We start from the raw sequence: 7,683 nt of genomic DNA, 5'->3' as shown, positions 1-7,683 counted from the left end.
AACAACCACCTCCACCGCAAAACAACACAGCACACACGTCCCGCGGTGCCCGCCTCGCACATGGCACGGCACGCAGTCCTTCTGCAACATTTGTGCAGCGCAGGTCCTGCGTGTGTTTCGGTTTTTCACAGCGAATTAACGTGGCCAGAATTTATCTAAACATATACGCGGTAGTTTATAATAATAATACAAATAATAATAATAATAATAAATATTAAATTATTATTAATAAGAATAAAATGTATTATTATACGAAACTTCAGTTTAATTGCTTTGAAAAAACGAACTTCTATGCTTGTTGTAAATAATAATAATAATAATAATAATAATAATAATAATAATGACAGTGATAATAATTTTATGAATGTACCTAGAGGAGGGAGCAGCCGGGGGAGCCGAGCCTGGCATCGCAGGACAGAGAAAGAGAAACAATCGCTCCCAAAATCAAAGTGTGTGATGTCTCTGAAAGGCCAGCGTCCACACAGGCCACGGTGTATTTTCTTCTTGTTTGATTTATTTATTGTGTATTTAAAAAAATGCTTGTTAGACACGTTGTGGAAAATTAACAGTCAAACTAAAAAATAGAAACACCACAGACAGACATGTGTGAAATGTTATATATTTTAATATTTCGCATATCATATTTTCTTCATTTCATATATATTTGTTAACACATCTTCCTGAAGAACTGCACAACACCGAGGAGCGAAATGAACAGAGACGGGCGTCATTGAAACACCGGAAAACAAAGCAATACTACTACTACTACTACTACTACTACTACTACTAATAATAATAATAATAATAATAATAATAATAATAATAACAATACAGTGTGTTGCGAGCTTATTTTATGTCTAAATATAATTGAACTATCACATTGCAATAACAGTTTATAATACATGAATTAGCTCTGTGTATGTGTGTGTGTTTTGAAGATGTGAAACTCCACGGCAGTGCAGGTGTAATAGTCACACAGCAGCGCAGTCCGCGGCGCAGGACACTCGGCTTGTGTTGCACCGTTTGAACGTGAACACAGTTTAAATCAAGGCATCACAACCATACGTTTATAAATGTATACACACATAAAGGCCGTTTCAATAGTGTGCTGTATTATTCTGTGTTTTGGAGGACTTCATTGGTTTATTTGAGACGATCATGGCACTGTAACCCCCCAGCAGAGTGCACACTCCCCGGGGAACCCTTCAACTAAACCGAGAGATTATGCACCTAACCGGCCGTGCGAGCGAGCTCGACAAGAGGGAGAGCAGCCGCCTCACACACTCACTCTCTCTCTCTCTCTCTCACACACACACACACTCACTCTCTCTCTCACACACACACACTGACACACACACACACACACACTCACTCTCTCTCTCTCTCACACACACACTGACACACACACACACACTCACTCTCTCTCTCACACACACACACTGACACACACACACACACACTCACTCTCTCTCTCTCTCACACACACACTGACACACACACTCTCTCTCTCTCACACACACTGACACACACACACTCACTCTCTCTCTCACACACACACTGACACACACACACTTTACCTGAGACATGTAATATTATTATTAATAATAATACAAGACATAAATAACAAACCGAAAATAAATAACTTGACAGAAAGTTCACCGCACTGCGAAAAGTTTTAACAAAGCAATGAATACAAGAGACAATTTCTAAATTTCTAAACAACTAAATGGTTACTGGCAAGGTGATGCCTCTCTGTCTCTATATATGATGGCCTGTATTTTGGGACGCGCAGCCACGTGTTCCGGACCCCGCCGTCTTTGGTTTTAATTTACACGCGCAGCTCCTTATCTCGTTGTTATCGAATGAAATGCACGGTGCCCCCCCATCCCAAAAGCAGGGGGAGCAGAAGTGTGTGTCTTTGCTTTCTTTAATTGCGCTTATTGTTAATCCGCAGTGGCTGTCGGGTACAGTCCCGGGACAAAGTTCTGTGTCGGAATTTCTCAAGTCTGCACGGCGTTAAAACCTCAAATATACAACAACAACTATTATCATTATTATTAATACAAGAGTGACGCCAATTACACGTCGGTGCTTAATTTGTCTCGACTCCTATCTCTCTGTACTTCTGTATCTATCTGTGTAAAAATATAGGACTGTAAATGATCACATCATGAAATCTCATAAATATAATGTACATAATCACATTCAAGACGACGAAATATGGTCATTATAATTTGAATTAATATTCTTATTAAAATTATTAGGCCTATTATATGTACACAAAGCAAAGGCCGTGAAATGAGGTGTGTTTGTGTATGAGAGTGAGTTTGTGTGCGTGTGTGTTTGTATATAAGTTTGTGTGTGTATATGTGTGTTAGAGTGAGTTTGTGTGTGTTTGTGTGTGTGTGTTGTGGCCGGGGCAGTGCTGTGTGAACGCCAGTCCTTGTGCATATTTGTGTCTCGCATTTGTTTTTGCATTAATAATTAATACATCCATTTAAAAAAAATCGTTATAACCATTTAAAATAATTTAAGTTCATTAATTTAAGTTAATTGAAGCACATATTTACATAATCTTTTCTACAGATTCTTCTCCTTCTTCTTCATCTTCTTCTATAGAAACACATTACTACTGTTACAAAAATAGTAAGATTTAGCCACAACGCCGATACAATTTACAACTAACCATGACCGATTATACAATTATTATTACACAATAATAATAATAATAATAATAATAATAATAATAATAATAATAATAATAATAATAATAATACTGCCTGTGCTTCTAATCTGTTCTGCAGGGGGGGTTGTCGCTCTCTACACAGCAGGTCAGGCTTCACTTTTAAAAATAGAGACCGCGTTGGGGGAAGGTCTATTTTTCACCCCACCTTTTTTTCTCATTCTTCTTTATTTTTCTCTTCTTTTCTTTTTTTTGTAAACGTCAGGACGAGCAATAACAATTACTCGAGCGGAGTGGAAAATAGGGATAAGGAGGCCGTCATTAGCGCCCAGATTTATGGCCCCCCTGTGACTGAAGCACAGAGTCAACAGCTCATAAAAATAACACGTTCCGTCAGGGATTATTAAATGGCGCACAAACAGCGGGATTAATCACGGGCTCGCCGGACAGCAACCCCCCAGCACCACACACACCCCCAGGACAGAATGTGCAATGCTCTGGGGTGCTGTGTTTTTTCCAGGGGGGTTTCCGTGTTTCTGCGCGTATTTTGGCCCAGTCTGGGCTCAGCTGAGTAACCGCTGCGGTCCAACACGACACTGCGACTGGGCTGAGGAAACGCTGCGTACCGAGGATTTCTGTCTGAAGTTGGAGGTTTTATCAAGATGGACCCGACTGACGCGTTACATGCCCATTGTATTCACTGCACTGTATTGTGTTGTAGTGTAAGTGTTTGTTAAACCACGTTGCTAAATAACGCAATAGGCTACAATTGAGAGCACAACTGCTACTGTTACTGCTAATACAGTGATCGGTGGAGACAACAGTGTCTGAGCTCCAGCCTGTAACCAATACATTACACATAAATACAACAACATGCACAGCTGCATTGACGGGTCCTCTTGGGATAAAAACGTCAGCAGAAATCATCGTTTTCTATTTGATATTATGATGATGATGATGACTGTTGTCGTTGTTGTAGTTGAGGTCGGGTGGGGGGTCAGAGCGGGGCTGGTTATTAGGATGTCAATGCGGTTATTGTTTCTGGCAAACCCTTGATAGCACCGCACGCACCCCCGCCTGCCCGCCGCCCCTCAATCCCAGCGATACACCGCGCGAACAATTAGCAGCTGTCGCGACATGGATTATCCCACTTAACCCACTGTCCCGACCGCGCTGTCGCGGATCCGGCAGGGCTGCTGTGTGCAGGGAGGGTCTGTAGCAGGAGACCACGGAGATAAGCGGGGGGCGATGCCTGCAGGCGGACGGGTTATTAGAGTTGGCAGGACGGAGACATTACACCGGCCACTGTGGGAAAATCAAGACCAGAGTCTGTGTGTGTGTGTGTGAGGGAGAGTGTGTGTGTGAGGGAGAGTGTGTGTGTGTGTGTGTGTGTGTGTGTGTGAGGGAGAGTGTGTGTGTGAGGGAGAGTGTGTGTGTGTGTGTGTGTGTGTGTGTGTGTGTGTGTGTGTGTGTGTGTGAGGGAGAGTGTGTGTGTGAGGGAGAGTGTATGTGTGTGTGTGTGTGTGAGGGAGAGTGTGTGTGTGTGTGTGTGTGTGTGAGGGAGAGTGTATGTGTGTGTGTGTGTGTGAGGGAGAGTGTGTGTGTGTGTGTGAGGGAGAGTGTGTGTGTGTGTGTGAGGGAGAGTGTATATGTGTGTGTGTGTGCTTTCGTTGTCACCTCAGATGTGCAGTATTTGCAGTTGTCTCTCTTGGCTGTTGGAGATACTGTTGTTTGTCACTGCCAGGAGGAACACTCGCATCTCTGTGGGAAATTAATTGCTTTTATCTCAGGTTTGGATACCAAATAACACCAGCACCCCCCCGCCCCTCCTATTAGTAGTAGAAGTAGTAGTAGCAGTCATTAGCGGCAGTAATTGTATTAGTTAGCATTAGTAGTAGTAGTGGTGATAATAATAATAATAATAATAATAATAATAATAATAATAATAATTGGTACTAGTAGTAGTATAAATCATATTAATAGTAGTGTAGTAGTAGTAGTAGTAGTAGTAGAAATCATAGTAGTAGTAGTCATATAAGCAGGAGCGGTGGTTGGCAGCAGTACCAGTGACACCCAGCGGTCAGTGCCCACGGCGGGGAGGGCAAGCTTTAAAAAGGGCGTCCCTGACCCTGGATGCCCAGCCTCTGCTCTGCCCCCTGGACACATGCCCTCGGTCCCCCATCTCCTGAGCCCTGATCACCGATAAGCAATCAATCAAGCTGATCAGAAGCACATGGCTGGCAGTACTAAGCTGAGGAGCTAAACGTATTAATTAATTAACACAACACAACACAACTCAACACAAGTGATTTACTGCAGCCGACAGCCACAGGGCCACAGGGCGCTGTGTGTGTTTTACTGGGGTACCTGTGTCACTGAGACTGTGCTGTGTGTGTGTGTGTGTGTGTGTCTGCCTGGGGGGACCTTGTGTCTCTCCTATGGTGAGGCAGAACACAACTAGGGTTAGTTGACAGAAAGAGGAGTCAAGGGAGAGAGAGAGAGAGAGAGAGAGAGAGAAGAGAAAGGAGGAGAGGAGAGGAGAGGCCTGGCAATCCATGCAAACACACAAACAGTGAGAGTGTGTGTATGTGTGTGTGTTTGTGAGGATGGCTGGGTGGTGGGGGGTGGGTTTCCTGTACCTGGTGGAGCGCCGTGGATCGGTCCCCCTGCAGGACCCTGTAATACTGCAGATGCTCAGTTGATATTTAACAGCAGTGGGTCCCGTCCTGCACTGCGCTCCACCCTGCCGGGTCTCTGTATTTCTCTGGTTTGTCGTGTGGGGGGGCAGGCGCTGGCTGAGAACAGGCTGTCCTCTGTGTGTGTTGTTATCTGTCCGAGAGCATCAGAGCTGCTGGGAGCCGCACAGCCATTCTATCCTGTCTGTCTGGCCTCCGCAGGCAAGGCCAAGCGATCCCAGAGAGCAGGGAGCGCAGGCGAGCCATGAGCTCCCACACACACAGCACCTGCGAAGAACCCCGTCCGAGCAGTACAAGCACTTTCATACATATCCAAATCAACACAACAACACGGACAGCCAACGATGTCGATATTAGTGTGTATTTTTGTATTCTCCTTCCTGCTCTTCTTGTTGGTGTTGGTTGTGTGTTGTCACCAGAGCAGTTGTGTTGAACAGAGATTGCTGAGCTCTGGGCACCTTCTGGGCAACAGTACCAGTGCTGTAGTGCTGGGATAATAAGAAGGTAATAAGAGTAATACTAAACATGGGTCAAAGATCAGGCTGCAGGTTGATGCTGTACCTCGCTTTAGCCCAGGCCGACACCTTTGTCACATACAGCACTTCTGTGATTAGGTGATTGTGTGGTTAGGTCAGTGTGTGGTTTGGTTAGTGTGTGGTGTATTTAGGTTACATTTTCAAATTGGAATGTTCCTGAGGCCATTATTCTTCCCTTTATTGTGAAATGTTTCCACAGCATTGAAACGCACTGAGTTTAAACTCTAACACTGCCCTTGTGAACGAGTAATGTCCACTCAGACACGCACTGGGCAGCAGGTGACACCACAGTGCGACCCCAGCAGCACAGACATGGTCCTATAGCAATCGAGTCCTATCATTTAGTGTGTCAGTGTTTTTAGTGTGTCTTGTGTTTTGTGTGTTAGTGTGTCTGAGTGTCTGGGTCTCAGTATGTTCAGTGTGTCCGAGTGTTTAGTGTCTCAGTGTGTTTAGTCTGTCTAGTGTCTGTGTCTCTATATTTAGTGTCTGTCAGTGTGTTTAGTGTATCTCAGTGTATCCATGTCTTCAGTGTGTCTCAGTGTGTTTAGTGTGTCTCAGCATGTTTATTATGTTTCAGTGTGTTTAGTGTGTGTCAGTTTGTCTATGTGTTTAGTGTGTCTCAGTGTGTCCGCGTCTCCAGCGTGTTTAGTGTGTTTAGTGTGTGTCGGTGTGTCTCAGTGTGTCCGTGTCTCCAGCGTGTTTAGTGTGTTTAGTATGTGTCGGTGTGTCTCAGTGTGTTTAGTGTATCTCGTGTGTCTATGTGTTCAGTGTTTCTCAGTGTTTCTGTGTGTTCAGTGTGTCTCAGTGTGTTTAGTGTCTCATTATGTTTAGTGTGTCTCAGCATGTTTAGTATGTTTCAGTGTGTTTAATGTGTCTCAGTGAGTTCAGTGTGTTTAGTGTGTTTAGTGTTTAGTGTGTGTTGGTGTGTCTCAGTGTGTTTAGTGTGTGTCAGGTCATTACAGGGGGACCTGCAGGACTAGGTTCCCCGCTATGTGAGGACAGCTGTAAAGTATTTGCACCCATCACTGAAAACATTGTTTTGCCGAGACTCATTTGGTTTCAATAAGACATTGATCGTTACGCTGTTCGGACACCGAGGACACACTGCTGCAGCCGACAGGGAGGACAGGACAGTCCAGTCAGCGCGGCTGTGATTCAGCTGCCACGGTGACTCGACAGGTTTAACAGTCAAGGTTAAGGGGTCAGGGGTCAGGGACACCGACTGGGGTGGGTGTTCAGGGCTTGTGCATCAGAGCTCAGGGGAGTGTGTGAGACATCCGAGCGTTATTCCTGCCGTATTCCTGCAATCATTCATTAGGAAAGTGCAGACATTATTGTAAGGAATTACACCCCCCCCCACACACACACACTGCTGTAAAAGAATCCCATAAAGAAGTATATATATATTGAGTGGTCCCTTTGACTCTGGGTAATCGTTATCTAAAGACTGAAGAAACCTATTAAAAATCGAAAGGAAAGATGTTGTACAAAAGGCGATCTTATTTAAGTCATTTTTCGCTGGCACCTTCACCCTCCCTCTCCTCTCTCACACACTCAGTCCATTCTCTCTCCTTGGTGCTTTCAGTGGCGCGGACTGGAGAGCAGCCCGTTTGATGACATATCGATCGCTTTTTCTCTCTCTTCCTTAAAAAGATCCTTATCGCCGGTAGCGCGGCGGTGGGGTCCTGTCCCGGATCGCTACGAAGCCATTTGGGACTCAGGGTCAAAGTGAAGGTCTGTCTGGGGTCTGTGGACACGGACTGCCTCG

The sequence above is a fragment of the Amia ocellicauda genome, chromosome 3 (assembly GCF_036373705.1).
Source record: "Amia ocellicauda isolate fAmiCal2 chromosome 3, fAmiCal2.hap1, whole genome shotgun sequence".
NCBI lineage: Eukaryota > Metazoa > Chordata > Actinopteri > Amiiformes > Amiidae > Amia > Amia ocellicauda.
This window is presented reverse-complemented; position numbering follows the sequence as displayed.